The 15,126-nt window shown below is 43.1% G+C and overlaps 1 protein-coding gene across 7 annotated transcripts in view; it reads right to left on the bottom strand.

Moving 5' to 3' along the window:
- Positions 1 to 15,126, bottom strand: part of PTPRT (protein tyrosine phosphatase receptor type T) — a 436,478-nt gene that overhangs the window by 341,789 nt on the left and 79,563 nt on the right. The window lies entirely within an intron of this gene.

The raw sequence follows: 15,126 nt of genomic DNA, 5'->3' as shown, positions 1-15,126 counted from the left end.
CCTTTCCAACCCTTTCCAAAAAACCTCCCCAGCACAACTTGAGATCACGTTTCTACACATGAGGAAGCAACAGTGCAAGAGAGGAACAAGCAGCAAAAAATAAATAACTGCTGAATGCTCTGAGATTTGCACACATTGAACTTTCTCTGACAGTTTTATACTCATAGCTGTGATCCTGCAAATGGAAGTGCAGATCAAATCCTAATTCTTAACGATTTTTCCAAAGCCTCTAAGCCAGTAAAGCTTTGCTAAACTCAGGAGTCATAAAATCTATTGTTTCTCTGCCCCGAAACACTTAGAGAATTTGTCAATATTCAGAAAAGTCACCATTCAAACCACCTGCAGCTTCAAGCTAGTGGGAAAGCAAAGGGAGGGAATTAGGATCATGTACTGAATCCAAGTGGCAATGAAAGTACAATACTCTGGTTCTCAAAATCTAAGGTGTGAGAAATCCGAAGTTTGCCTTAAATCATGAGGCAAAGTAGATGTATTTGCAGGATTAACTCCTGGAAGCAAAGAGCTTTTGGATGCTTGTGACACTTGAGATTTCTGTCCCTGCCTCTCCCACTTAGGTGCTGCAAGCCTTGGTATTAGAGAAATGTTTTACTGGAAGCACAAAGTACTTCTATATTAGCTAAAAAAAAATCCTAAATTGTTCCTTTGGATGCTTTTATTTTCTCCTCACGTTTATCTACATTAAGAATGATACACAGAAGAAGAAACAACTGCACTTGAGCAAAGAAAATTTCTTTTCTTTCATGGGGATTTTAATGTTCAAACATCCTCCACAGGAGAGAAGGTCTCGTTATGTTACTCTTCCTATTCACCAGTGCAACAAGCACAGATCAGTATCATCAGTTGTTTTCCTGACCTGTTTTGCACACAGCAAATCAAGCCAAGCCCTGAGGCTCTGAAGACCTGAGCAGACCTTGAGGCACAGCCAGCAGGAAGGAGAACATTTCTCCCAGTGCTGCAGAAAGCATCATCGACCCAGGTAACCTTGATTTCCAGGCTCAGCTGACAGCACAGCAGAGCAAAAGCACTGCTATCATTAGCACATCAAAACGAGGCAGAAATTAGCACTTTCCATGTGGAGTTTCTGCACAAAGCTGAGCTTTGCCAGCCCTCACCCCCTGTCACACACCCAGCCCTCTAAAGGTGTCGGCAGTGGGCAGAGCAGCCACGTGCATGTTCGCTTCACACTGACTCCACAGCCTTCAACTCATCCAGAACTTCTCAGCTGCCCCAACACCTCCTCCATAATTGCTATAACCAGGAGATGATTTACCTCCAGGAGACACATGGCCCATTTCAGTCAAATGATGCAGCTCCCAAAAGGAGGAGGACAGAAAGGATGGAGAGAATATTTTCTGGCTTTCTTTATTGCCTAACACACAGAACAAGAGGAAAGCACACTGCAGACAGCTCTCTGCTCTTCTGATGACAGCAGGACCTTCACTCATTACCCTCACTTGTTTGAATAAAAAAAAATGAGTCCTGAATAGAAAATAATAACATTTTGAAACACTAACTTCAAACCAGGTATAGCAATTTTCTGTCAGATTATTTAAACTTTTTTTTATGTACAATTCTATGTGCAAGATGTTTGGACCTGCCTCTTTAACCAATAGGAATTTAACCAATCTTTACTCTAAGCAGTAAATATAGCACTGATAGGGCCTTCATAAAGAAGACAGTCTAAATTTCCAGAAACAAAACTACTGCCACCATGGCAACAAGGCAGCAAACAGCAAAAACTCCTTCAGAAGCTGGAAAGCAATCTAATCACACCGATGCCAGGTGTATAATTTTTAAATACAATCATTCCTGGCACACTCTCTGCAAAAAGAAAACATTCAACTCTGTGTACAAATATTCACTGAAAATATGTTTACAGATGCACACTGTCTTGCAATAAAAAAAAAAAAATTACATCTGTAATACTGCCTGGGATGATTTTTAACCAGGGAGGAAATAATCAGTTGCTTACAAATCTAGGATTGCAAATAAACACAAGATGGGAAACATATATATATATATTCTGAGGCAAAAATCCTGTAGACAACTACAGCTAAAAATGCAGAAGTAATAACCAGATTTGTTCCAAAGCTTGTGGCTGTCAAACAGAGCTGTTCTCTACTCATTTCAGTGTCTCTAACCACACACACCCAAATGTGTAAAGGCACAATTCTAACGAGACCCACACAGCACTCAACTCAAGCTGGAATTACTTCTTTGGGTTGGTTTTTGGCTCGGTTTTTTTGTTTTGTTTATTTATTTTTGTTTTGTGTGTGGAAAGGAGACAGGAAAAGAGAACTAGGGGTTTGATTTGCATTGTGTTCTGTCTTTTTAAAACATGCTATTAGAAGCAAGCCATACCTCAGAAATCAAAGCAGCATCAGCAGTCCTGAATTCGAACAAAGAAGTACAAACACTGAACGATTTAAAGAGCTGATAAAACCATTTCCACTTAGATGAGAGAGAGAAAGCAAAGTTCCTTTTGCAATAGTTCTCTGAAGCCATTGAAAGAATACCAACTTCAAGCAGACTTCACCAGGCTGAAGCTGGGAGTTGAAATGCACAGCAAAATCCAGAGCAGAAGCCTCTGGTGATTTCTTTACCTTTTTCCCCAATTTGGCTGATGCCAAACACTAAGGTGGGTCAAGAGGACTTCAGAGAAGCAGCAGCTATGAAAAATTTAACCACAGCATTAACTTTGATGGCCTTAAACAAGGAATCAGAGCTGAAGACAAGCATTACTTGATGGGAAGTCAGAGCCAGGCTGGAAATCTCCATGCTGGGAAGATTCAAAATCCCGTGAGTAATAAATTGCTGGTCACACACGCTCACAACCAGCAATTTCAACTTTAAATGTGGAGCCAAAATTAACTCTTGGAGCACTTGGGTGGAAGCCATTGTGAGGAATGGGATGCTAATTAGTGCTTGACTACAGTGCTAATTTGAAAGGACATTGACATAAAAGTAGTTTTAGAGCTAGACTTAAACTTCTGGAGTTTGTCAAAAAAGTGTTTGCCACCTAAGACTTCAAGCCAGGGCAGGGCAAATACCTTCCTGTTCTTTGAACTGAATATGTACAAAAATAGAAGAACACAAATGTACATCCATGGCTGCTGAACCAGGAGATTGCTGCCAAAAAAAAAGGTCTTAGTGAAAAGGGGTGTTAAAAATAATAAAATAATAAAGATTTGTGAAGCAAAGTTAATTAACAGGAATGAAATTGTATCATTAAAACACACCAAAACAGCAACAATAGACCACTAGAACCCTGACATGATATTCAGAAGAAATAAACTTTCTGTAGTTTCATTCCTTTTATCTCCTCACATCCCCACAACTTCACTACAGCACCTCCTGTCCCCTCCTACCGACCTGAGCCAGGCAGAGCAGGACTGAACACAGCTGGGTGCTCACTAATTTGGTACTACAAAATTTGGTACTACTCCCTAACCACTGCAAAATGTTACCCAAGACTAAATCCTGTTTGGAATTCATCTGAACTTGGTTATTTGGTACAAAAAATGATCAGGGAAAAGGAACAGAGAGCATCTGGTAAAGATAACTTGCCATGGAAGCGAAGTTTGGGACTGAAAATGCTTTCTATGATTGCTGTCTGCCATCCTTCAGCAGCAGCTGCAGACAGGAGTGCAGATCACAGGCTCCACGTGGGTGAGAACCTGTTCTCACACCATGACAAGTAGGTCACAGAGGTCTGATCTGGCCAGCTAAAAATGTCTGCAGAGCTGCTCCAAATTCTCTAAAACCTCAAAAGGCACCACAGAGAAGTGTAGAGCTTCCTGCTCGCCCTGCCTGTCCCAGGCTGGGAGTGGGGACAGCAAAGATTTCTGAGATTGCATAAGAACAAAACACAGCCATAGCTCTCATTGTCTTGTGCTCTGAAATGGATGGGATTTAAAGTGTGAAATTGCAGATTATTTCTACATCTTGCATCCAAAATATGAGTATGTAGAGGTCTCAGGTTTCCCTTTTTCTTTTGGGGGGGTTCTAAGTTTCAAAGCACTACATTTGTGTCCCATAGTCACCACTGCCCTCTGTATAGCAGAGCACACTCACTCACCCACCCAGAATTACATCTAAAAAATTTTGCCCTATTATTTGCTTCACATGAACAGGGAGGAGAGAAAAACTGGAAAATTGGACTTTCCTCTCTCTCCCATTCCCTGCAAGCCACTTACCTTTCTCTCGAGAGCTGAGAGAAATTACCTGCTGTATTTCTGTGTTCCTGCTAGTAATGAGTAGTTTCCTGTTGTAGAGTCAGGGCTGCTCAGAATTTCTACTATAATGGCATAAAAAAGCTCAAACTGTAAGCCAGTACATCAAAAGAATGTTTATTATAGATTACACCTTGCAAACATATTTTTCTTTTTTTTTCTTTTCTTTTTTTTCTTCTTTTTGCATTGAAAAAACACCAGTTAAACCTGGCTGTTTCCATCAGCTGCAATTATTTCCCAGTTTGGTTGGTTGGTTTTGTTTTTTGTTTTATTTTTCCATGGAGACCTCAGTATAGAAGACAGAAACCCAAAGTCTTACACAGAGTTAATGTTGCTGTACCAAAGATCTTTCAGGTTCCAACAGATATTGCTTAATGGTTATGATTTTCATGGTTTCTGATGTGTAAAAGCTGTGATACCACTGTAATAATTAACTGATGGCATTGCTGACATGCTGCAGGTGTAACTGCCCAGAGCAGGACCCCAAACAACATTCCTGTAACAAACTAATGATAAAACTCTTATTGGTGCAAGATTTCTCTCTTTCTTTATCAGGCACAAGTTCAGAAAGCACAATTTGAAGGCTGTCCTACAATTTGAACATTCCCTCTCTTCCACAAGAGACAAATGCTTTCCCTTCACAGAAAATGAAGTTGTCAGATTAAGAAATTCCTTCTTTGCTCTCACAAAACACTGCTCAAACCTTCCCCACCTGGAAGGAACCTGTAAGCTCTGCTCCACCAGCAGTTTTCCCTGTGTCCTTCCCAGCCTCTCTATCCAGGCTGGCAGGTATTATTCCCTCCAAACTCCCCCAGCCCAGAGCCGGGCGCTGCTGCTGTGCCTGGGAGCGCAGGACGCGTCCCCACGCTGACATTTCTGTGGCACATGGCGCTTTGCACGGTGCATTAGCATCAGCTCCTCCACCTTTCCTGCCTTCCCCGCAGCTGCTTTATGCGGGATGACGTTCTGCTTGAAGTCTGCTCCAGGGGAGTGAGTACTGTGGGCTGGATTTCCAAACATGAGTTTCGCAAGTAGGTCAAAGGCAGGCACCGGCTCTCACCTTCCGCGGGCACCGCTGCTCCTGCCAACACCGAGAGCTGCAGAGGGGTTCCAGGGTTGGGAGAAAAGGTGCTATGGACAGCTTGCAGTGGAGAAAGGACCCAAATCCCGTGGTGTGTGCACATAAACCATCAAATAGGAAGTGAAACAGGCAATACTTGCCTTTCCTGCCATCACTGCTGGCAGCAGAGCTCACTGCTCCACCTCTGGGGATACTGACAGCCACATCTCAGCCTTCTGCTTACCTGGGCCTCACTGAGCTCCTCAGATGGCACAGCGACACAGGGGAGGGACAGGAGCAGAGTGCTGTTGATGTTGCACATGTCTGAAGTAGAATTTTCATGAGAAAACACATGGTTTTCTCCCTGACAGTGTGAAAGGCCCACAGGGAACATTTAGCTGTCGTAGGCACTGCTCCTTTCATCAAAAACAGGCTTCAGTGTGCAGTTTTCTTCCCTCCACCCAGCATGGGAGAGCACAAACAGAAGCAAAACCTGCTCCTGGGAAAGCCACATAACCAAAAGGGAAGAATTTGCACAGAGTCCCTGGCACTCACATCCATCCAGCCTGCAAAAGCTGAGAGGAGGGGAACCAATTTCCCAATAGCTTAATACTAACCTACATTCTGAATACTCTGTTGTGGCACTGGGTGTCTCATGATCAGAATTAATTACAAGGCAAAGGAAGCAGAAGGCAGCAAAAATATGCCTCCAACATAACACTCTGAGGGTCCCAAAAACGTATCAGATTCAGCTGCACATTGGGAAGGACAAACTCACCTTGGTTCTAGGAAAGGGAAGATGTGTTCTGTCCCAGCTGAGGACCTGAAATAAAAACTGCAAAGATTTCTCTGGGTTGTGCTGGCAAGCCTGATTCAAGACATCAGGCTGAGACAGAGCACCTGAGGCCACCCTATCAGGCTGCTGTCCTTTAACCCCTATGGATGGGTAGAATTTGTGAACAAGATATTTTCTTAACCTCTGACCTCTCACATCACAAGGTGACCAAACGTTTTATTCTTCATAATGCCTTTCTTAATCTGTCTACATGTCCTACACATCTGTCACACCTACAGAGAGGACAAAGCTCCACAGGCAGCAGATCTCAACTGGTCAGCCAGAAGACTCATGCTTGTTGCCCAGATCCAAATTAAAAGGCAGGAAAATTCCAAGATGCCACCATGAGAGATCTACGAAGCTGCACTGTCAGCTGTGAGAAAACCTCTCAGCCCCCTGCCAGAACAATGTCACTCGCTGCAGACCCATGAAAACTGTGCAATGGGGAGGCAGCAGGAGCCACTTTTGGGGTTTGGTGTGTGCTGCAAGCAGAGGGAACGTGAACCTCAGTGGGTATTGTGAGAGAAATGAAGGATGGTGGCACTTTCCTCACTCTAGTGTGTTTGTGTTTACAGCCATGTGGGTGGGTAAGGGAAGTTCTACTGTAACCATAGCTGTTCCCAAACAAAGAGCATTCCTGTAAACTCAAGGAATCTGTTACAAAGCACAGAAATATATTTTTACACACAGAGTCTAATAACATGTTTTGTCAATTAGCTCAGTCACCACTCAAAGGAGTCACCATCCAACCCTCTTTCCCCTTCTTTCCTCCCATGAAATAGAAAAAGCAGGAGTTTTAGAAGTAGTTCTTAAACACAATTAGCATTTATTATAACTTCCCAGGTACAACCTACGCTTATCTCCCAACTGCACGAAGAGAGATCTCTTTGAGGGGTTATGATAAAAGTAGCTATTTCATTGCTGATCTCCACACACTGTTTTAACAAGCCTGCCCATTTCCAGAAAATCCTGTCACCCTATAATCTTCAGAAAGATTAAAGGTACATAACACAGCTTTAAAATCCCACATTGCTTAAGGTCTCCTATTACTCAGGTTTTCCCTAAACTCACTGTTCATTATTTCCCAACCAAGAATTGAAATGAATTTCCTGTAATGCCACCAAGATGTCACTTTTAACAGGCAGCAATGGCTGCACTTCCCAGCTGCCAGAGGATCAAAGAGCACACCAGGACCATTATGTGAAGGAAAAGGTGAAAATAGAGATGAATACCTTCCATCTCCTCGAGCAGTCTGAAGTGTTCCACCTTTAGCTCTAAATTTCCTGCATCTATCTCTTCTCTGCCTTGAGAAGACACAGAGAGCTCTACACACCTGAGAATAAGGATGTTCAACTTTAACCTGAAATCAAAGCCTCAAGTACCCCAGAGCTTGCTGGGAGCCCCCAAGAAAAGTGAGGTATTAAGCACTGCCGCAATAATTAGAGGAAAATAATGTGTTCCCATTTCTTCCCTCCTTTTTGTGAAGTTGTAACATCTTCCTGAATCACTATTTTCTCTCATCTCCCCCTCACCCTCTCGCTGTGGTTTTGTCAAGTGGCAGCCAAAAGCAGAGGTTGTTCCTAGGTAGGGACATGAAATTTAATTAGGTGCTCCCTCTCCTGCGAGGATGAGGTGGAGAGAGCCTGAATCAGAAGGCACAAGCTCCTTCTGGAAGGAACCCAAGAAAATTAAACTTCAATCAGCAAGAGAGAAATATTTATTCATGAAACCTCTGCCACTGCTGAAACTGGAGAGGTGTTTCCAATCCCCCCACTATTTGCAAGGCATTTCCTGTCATTTGTATTAGGTTGAATCCCTCTGTTCCACTTTGGAAATCCAGCTCTGGGTGAGCCAAGTCCATCCCAACCTCACAGCTCCCTAAAGCTAAATTCCCTTCTTGTTTTAGCTCACAGGTGGACACACCACACCATCAGGAACCAGTTCTGTATGCTGGTGCTGTTTGAGATTTATTCTTTGGAGGGCAAGTGGCTACAGAATTTCACCTGTGGGAGGAAAATTTCCCCAAAATTCATTGCCTAATATTCCTATCACCTGTCATCTAGAGCGTTCACAGCTTTGCAAAAATTATTCCATCTTATGGGCAACTTTAACAGCCATGGAATGATGAGGAGACCTTGAAGTTCTTTAAAGCAAACTTTCACGGCACAGAAAATGGACAGAGCTGAGAAACTAAAAGAACTGAATCACAATTTCTTCAATAACTTCATGTGCAAGCAGGAAGACTGAAGACAGTGAATATGGACAATATTCCTTCAGTGAGCTCCCTTCAGGAGCAAATGGAGATCAGGCCAGTGGCACACAAAAACAGCTACAATAATATTATAAAACCCATCAAGAAACCCCTGGACTATATTAAAGAAACAACACCTCAGCAGCCATTAAGAAAACACTACTGTGATAATAGATAAAATGTGAGGGAAGACAGTTGAACATCTCTACAAACGTCAGATATCTGTAATTTGGCTGGATAAAATTCTCACAACTGGTGGTTTCATTGCTTCTTTTCAATAAAACTTAGAGGATTGATGAGAGTCTAGAATATGTACAAAGGCAAACATTGTACCTGTCAAAAAAAGGTGCTGATTCCAGTCCAGTTTGGCTTAATTTAAGATTCTTCCACAGAGCAATAGCACATATTTACAGACAAATCACCCATATCTATTTGGATGACAAGGAAATGAGTAACTGCCAACAATTGTCATGGATCAATCCAATTTTTTTTCCCCACAGCCATAAACAGCCTGGATAAAGGAATAACAGAAGCTAGATATTGAGACTTAAGTGAGGCTTTTGCCACGGTCTCTAAACAGCCTTCTAAACCGTTTCTGAAATCTGCTCATTTTAGTGATGTCCCCTTTGTTTAATACTTTGTAAAAACATTAATTCCCCAACAATGAGCCAAACTGGTAATGAAGTATCAGATTTACACAGCAAGCTGTGAAAGTCTTACACAGCATGATGCTGAAAGCTTTGGAAGCACCTGGAAGTGCCCTCCTAAGGTGGAGGAGCCACAGTAGAATAAAGATATTGACAAATCTCTCATTTAAAAGGAGAGTCAGGTCATGAGACAAACAGGTACTGGATCTCCAGCACCAGACTTCTTTTGCCAGAGGATCTGACAAATTGCCTTGCTGAACTTGCAGCTTTTGTTTTCCAATCACTAGGAAATGTTTCAGCAGTGCTAGTGTTGGGTGTGACACTGGTGGCTGGATTTTTTTTCCCAGGACCAAGACTGATGAGAGAGAGGCTGTTTTCTCACATTTGGGCTTAGCTGTTTATTCTTTCCTTATCTATATTACACATATACAGAGTAAAAGGAGCTACATACACTGAGATAGAAAGGTGCAAAATGGAGGATGAAGAATCTCTCCAAGGTCTTTCATGTGTCTATTTGTTCAATAATCAAATGCCAAGTTATTTTTCTTAGTGACCAAATGACCCTACAGATTCTTTCATCCAATTATTCCTTATTACCCCTAAACCCTTAGAAGAAGATGAAGAAGGAAGAAGGAGAAAGGGACAACACCCTAAATCCTCCAACTTCTCTCTTATTCTCTAAAACAGCTTAAACCCTAAACTCCAACTTTCTCACCCAGTGACTTAAGAAAACTCTAGCTAACCCACACACTCACATTCCCAGTTTCTCTACTTAGCTCTAAAAGCTGTCTCCATGGTGTTATGTGAAACTCAGCGCTCTCTTGGGTGTCAGAGCCAGGTACCACAGATAAGGGCCTGTTTCCTGTGCTTCTGCCCCCACGTGCTGCTAACACCCCCAGTACATCCCCACACAGCTGCTAAATGACACAAGTGATGGCCTTGGCAGTGCCTGGTTAATGGCTGGACTTGGGGTCTTGGAGGTCTTTTCCCACCCAATGCTTTGGTTAGATTAACTCAAGGTTTTGCCTGCAAATCCAAGCACTGGATCCTCCTGCAACTCTTAAATGTTAATGTTTGGACTCTCTAATCCCTGCAGGGCACAGGGTGAAAAGAGCCTTTCTTTACATTTTTGACAGCATGAGGAGTGTAAATGCCCAGCACAGAACCTTCATCACTCTCCTTTCTACTCAGTGGCCCTACTGCTCTGTCCAGCCAGCACAGGACATAGCTCACACCTTGTTCCAGCCCCTCAGCTCTCGTCCTTGGCTCGATGGCATGGGCAGGGTGACAACATCCAGAAGGGTCAGAATCAAACCATCCCTGCTCCAGAGATCAGCTCCCAACGCTGGGGGTTCCACCCTGTCCCTTCAGCCAGCCCAGCCCTCCAGGCCTGGCACAAATAAATCCTGCTTCCACACCATGGTGACCAGAGAGATGAGCTTCTTGGAAGGGATCCACAGGACCTACAAACTATCCACAATTCCAGCCAGGCTGAGAGAGAAAAACTTTCCACAGGGAGTCAATAAAAACCCCATTACATTTGCTTGCAAAACACATTTATACTTGGGTGGTTTGAGGCTTCTTCTTCCCATGAGATATGAGCACAGAACACTCACATCTAAGCTGCTACCAAACACCTTAAAGCTCCAGTTTCTGTCTTTTCTTTCCTCCAAGACTTGGCCTTTGCCTCCAGAGCCTGCCTAGGAGCTGAAACACATGTACAAATTCACCAGATAGGGTTGTCCCGAGCATTTTCAGCCCTGCCACGGGAGCCTGATATCCAGTGGCACTTCTAGACCAAACCTAGAGAAATTTGGGCACACATTAGCAATTCATGTGCCTCACTAAAACCCAATATTTCCTAATTTCACCTGTCTCTCCCAACCACTTTACAGGGGATAGTACAGGGGAGGAGGCAAGTCTGCTGCCATCAATAGCCAGCTTTTCCTGAGTGTTACACACAGCATTTCATGCTTTACAGCTCACACCTTCATGTTGCTGACTGTTGTGCTGGGAGGAAAACAAACCATTTCCAATCCCTAGTTGTTTTATCCCACCTTCTTTCATCAACAAGGAAAGTGCATTGTGTTGTACCAAACCAACCTTTTCTTTAGTGACTATTTTATACCTCACTCCCTGCTGTAAATGCAACAGAGACACATTAAGAAAAAGAAAATTTCTTTCACCCAGTTCTCCTCCTTCCCATCCAGCAGCTGGGAAATCACGTGGAGAGCAGAATACTACAATCACAGCATAAATACAATATAGCTCCTTCCCAATGTGTGACAAAGAAACCTCAAAGTCCTTTGGAGATACAAGTACACAGGCCTGAATTTACAGTTTTCCCTCCCCTTGTACAAGATCTCAGTGCCTACAGACACAGAGCTAAGGAAAGCTTACAGCCCTTAGTCTTTCTTAGCAGAGAATATGCAGAAAGGGAATGGCACAGTTCTGATTTTGCCTGCCCAGACCGATGATTCCAGAGGCAGTTTCTGGATCTAATTTATTAAGCCAAGTTTTTACACTCCTTAGCAACCAAAGATAATGTGTCAGTTAATGCAGCTTCTTAGGAACAATGTGGAACGATGCTCCACCTGGCCATAAGTGACTGAACTTGCAACTGCAGTGACCACATTTAATCTGAAGGAGAAACAGCAGCTTCTTAAAATACCACAGCACCACCAGATTGTGTGAATGAAACACAAGTCAGGCCTTTCTGACCCTTTCTGTATGTCTGCCTTATACTCTAAAAGTGGAGTATTGATAACACGATTTCCACCTTCAGCCTAAAAGCAGACAACACACTGTGGGCTGCACTGGCCTGAGGGGTGGCACAGCATCCCTGGGGCCAAATCCTCCTCTGGGGACTTTAACTTGCAAATCTAAAAGCTTTGGCCAAGCTTTGGCTGTTTCCTTGGATTTGTTGGGGGAGAGTTTGCCAGCCTAGGAAAAAAAAAAAATAAAACTGGTTGCCATAGAAACAGAAATACCATCGTAAAGTAAAAGGAAGAATTATTCAATTGTCAGCACAGAGAGATTGATTGCTTAGGTTTCCCCACACACGTGTAAAACCAACACAGGGCTTTGTGTCATTTACTCCCAACCTAAATCCCTTCCCACTGGTTTCATCTGGTATTTCTGAGGGCTCTGAGCTGGTAACCTCCCTCCCTGCCACCGCCCCAGCCTCCCCTGGCAACAACCAGCCCAGGCACTGGGGCAGGGGGAGGCAGCCTTGTGCCACCCCTCACCACCATCAGAGGCAAACCCTGAGGAGAGAGGGGAGGAAAAGGATAAAACACCATCATTTATTTTTTTTTTCCCTTAAATTCCCTTTGGGCAATGCTCCTCGAATAGCAATGGCTGCACTCAGCTCTTTGCTATGCGAGAGGTGTGAGCACAGGGAGAGCAGAGGCAGCCCCAGAGCCCAGCCCTGACACACCACCCCAGGCTCCTAAATCACTCACACCACTCCACAACAGCCTGAGCAGCCCTGACACACCACCCCAGGCTCCTAAATCACTCACACCACTCCACAACAGCCTGAGCAGCCCTGACACACCACCCCAGGCTCCTAAATCACTCACACCACTCCACAACAGCCTGAGCAGCCCTGACACACCACCCCAGGCTCCTAAATCACTCACACCACTCCACAACAGCCTGAGCAGCCTGGTGACCAATTAATTGCTGTACTGAGGTGAGCTAAGGGAAGAGGAGCATACTGGATTGGAACAGTGCAGCGGCTTGTCCAGGGCTGGAGCTCTGACAGAAGGTGTAAGCAAGCAGCAGAAAAGATCATTACAGGCAGTAACAAGGCTCCTGGGGAGGAAGGCAGTGCCTAACCCCAGGCCATGAGTGCTTGGCTCATGTCTTAAAGCAGGCAGCTTTATCTCTCTTCTAAAACTTCATCCTACATAATTTAGCAGTGGATTTTCAAGTAAATGTCTAATCTTTTGCCAAGCCAGCTGACTTATTTTCCTGAAATGCCTCAAGACAGAGTGGCACAAGTAAAATATGTGCTCCTTTTTATTCAGTTTTAAATACATTACCTTCCAAATTTCTTGGATGTCCTTTTGTTCCCACATTACCAGAGTGGCAAATAGCTGTTAAAAAGAACTGCACAGATGTTGCATTCTCTCTGATGGATTTTTTGTGCATTATAAGGCACAAAAATTAAAGACCACTGACTTGTATTTTCATTCCAGATTAGTTAATTGATCAAATGCACATTAAATAAAGCACAGAAGAAATTAGCTTGGAAAGGAGAACCAGGGAAGAGAGGAGCCTTGGTGAACACAAGGAGCACAGGGAGGTAAACAGGGATGTGAAAGGATGCTTGTAGATCAAAAAAATTACTTTTCCTCAGAGTTCTTGTACTGAGACTGGGAACAGGATCTGAAGATGACAAACAGGCACTAAAAGTGAATATAAATACCTGCAGTACACAAGTGGAAATCTTCAGTTTGGTTATGACACCACTGCTACAAGAAGGGATCAGAGTGCTAAGATCTTTTTACTGTTGGGAACTTGAAAAACTCCACTGTCATCTATGGAAGGAAAATCCTTGGCTTTTTTTCCCTCTCATTTAGGTAACAGCAAACAACAAAATTACAATAAATGTCTAAGTGTGATCTCCGCAACATTACTCTCAGAATCAACACTGCAAACCCAAGCTGTTTCCTCATACAAATGTTACCTGAGATAGCTTCCAAGAAGATATTACATATAAAAATTCCTTTCTAGACAGGCACAAAACATTTGTGCATCTCCAGAATACCTTTTAAAAAGCAAAGCTAATGAAAATTCAATGTATTATATCACACAACCCTTTTGACCTGATGCAAAATTCATTGACATCAACAACAGCATTTGCAACAAAGTTCAAGGCAGAATGTCTGACATCCCTTCAGACTGGACTTGGTTTCTGGAAACCTAAAAAGGTTAATGAATTTTTAAGTACTCACATTTTTAATTACCTGTAAGTTGGTTCATTACAATTTTAAACAAGTAATTTTGCAACACCATTTCCCCATCTATAACCCTGGAAGAAATCTTCCACGCTTTTCTGAAGCAATAAAAAGTGATTTGGGAGGGAACAGGTGCCAGGCACTTTCGATATGAACATTCTCAGTGCTGCTAAATTATTCCATTCAAAAAAGAGCAGAACCCAAAAATTCTGCAGACAACCAGGTCATGTCAATTCCAACTCTTTCAACTCAGGGGTGTTGATTTATTTGTGTGCTATGATTTCCCCAAGTTCTGCAAAATTAATGGATATCAACAAATTTTAGTTTGAGTAACTTCTATAAAATAAAGTCTGCAGTGATTTAGAGTTTTAGGGGGGAAGAAAAAAACAACAAAGCATTTTGCTTGTTTAAAGAAAAACTAGAGTTGTCTCCTGGGAGCAGCTAAAACTGCTGAGCTTCTGTGCTGGCACCCTGAGACTGCAGCAGGGAGAAGATGGACAGTGAGGGCACAACAAAATCCACTCCATAGGGATGCATCCTGCTCCAGAATTCCCTGGAATTCTCTGCAACTTAGACAAAAAAACAAGTTTTTTGAAATTCCTGCGTGCATTCTAGGCTTAGATGAAAATGGAAAAGTTATTTTTCACTTCTAGACTTTTACAGAAGTTGCTTATTTCCCTTTTTCTGTGATTTCTCCCAATTGAAGGGGGAGGAAAACCCCTGCCACTTGACATTAATGGAGTGTTGCACAGCCTCTTGCCTGAAGGAAGAGCTTTTAAGCAAGTAAAACCTGAATTCAGCAGAAAAAGTATCCCCCTTTACCTCAATTAGGAGATGAAAGGGGCCCCCTCAGGCCTCTAAGAAACCTGAAAGGACAGGGCAGCAAGAGGAGCAGGGGCAAAAACGATTTATGATTTTACTTTAAGTGTTACAGCTACAATCTGCAAGAAAACTTTTCAATTTGCCAAACTTCAAAGATGATTAAGGGCATGGTGTTTAGCTCAGTAACATCGGTGTAAATCAGAGTAGAGCCACTCTGTTGACATTAATTACCTTGCACCCTCATTTAGCCCTCTGTGCTAATGAGAGGAGCAGCAGCTGTGGGTTCTCACCCAG

The sequence above is a fragment of the Pseudopodoces humilis genome, chromosome 19, assembly GCF_049639895.1.
Source record: "Pseudopodoces humilis isolate 2021_Gansu_Grassland_sample_001 chromosome 19, ASM4963989v1, whole genome shotgun sequence".
Classification (NCBI taxonomy): domain Eukaryota; kingdom Metazoa; phylum Chordata; class Aves; order Passeriformes; family Paridae; genus Pseudopodoces; species Pseudopodoces humilis.
The sequence above is the reverse complement of the archived record's forward strand: the minus strand, read 5'-3'. Positions and strand labels throughout refer to the sequence as shown.